Here is a 1,124-nt window from a genome sequence, read left to right on the forward strand (position 1 = left end):
CAAGGAAGGTTTTCGTGGGGCGCACATCCCCAGAAGTATTATGAAGATCAAGAAGAGGGAGTTTGATTACCTCAAGCAGAGGACCATGACGGTGACTGAATACAACAGCCAATTTACACTGTTGTCTCGCTACGCCAACGAAGAATGTATGACTGAAAACAAGAAGATGGAAAAATTCTTGGACGGTCTGGCACCAGCGCTTAAATGCCAGCTGGTCGTACACACCTTTCCAGATTTCAAAACACTGGTGGATAAGGCTATTACCTTGGAAAATGAGCGACGCAGCTTGGAGGATTTTCGCAAGCGCAAAAGGGACCAAACTACACTTGCTCACAACCAACGGAGCAAGACTGATTTTCAGAAAGGTGGGGCACACAAACCCACGACCAATGTTTCACACCCAATCAAGAATTTCCATGCAAGGGACAAGGAGTTCACATATCGCCCAGGCGTTACTTGCTACGCTTGTGGGGAAGAAGGACACTATGCCAAGCAGTGTCCCAAGCCAAGAAACTCGGCCCCCAAACCGAACAACGGGAGTAATAATTCAACGCCAAAGCGGAACAATTTCAACCCCAGTAACAATCACAAGAAGGGTCACCTGAACCACGTGACCAGAGAGGAAGCACAGAATGCCCCGGATATCGTACTCGGTACGTTCCCTGTCAACACAATGCCTGCCACGGTTTTGTTTGATTCTGGAGCTTCTCACTCGTTCATTTCAAAGAGATTTGCTTTGCAAAATAAATTTTCGATGCTTCCCTTGGAAAAATCAATGATCATCAAGTCCCCTGGGAGTAAGCAAGTTACTCAGAATTACTGCCAAGGTGTGGTTATTGATCTTGAAGGACTAAAGTTTCATGCAAACTTCATCGTATTGGAAAATAAAGGACTGGATATTATCCTAGGAATGGACTGGTTAACCACCAACAAGGGATTTATTGACTGCTTCAATCGGATTGTGATTCTCACCCATCATCACGGGAAGACAATAAAGATTCCAGCTCAGGAAAGACAGATATCACGGCAACCAAGGTTGAACAAGGTCGACACCTCAGAGTTAAGCAAAGTTCCAGTGGTATGTGAGTTTCCCGACGTATTTCCCGAGGAACTACGAGGCATGC

The sequence above is a fragment of the Triticum aestivum genome, chromosome 6B (genome assembly GCF_018294505.1).
Source record: "Triticum aestivum cultivar Chinese Spring chromosome 6B, IWGSC CS RefSeq v2.1, whole genome shotgun sequence".
Lineage (NCBI taxonomy): Eukaryota > Viridiplantae > Streptophyta > Magnoliopsida > Poales > Poaceae > Triticum > Triticum aestivum.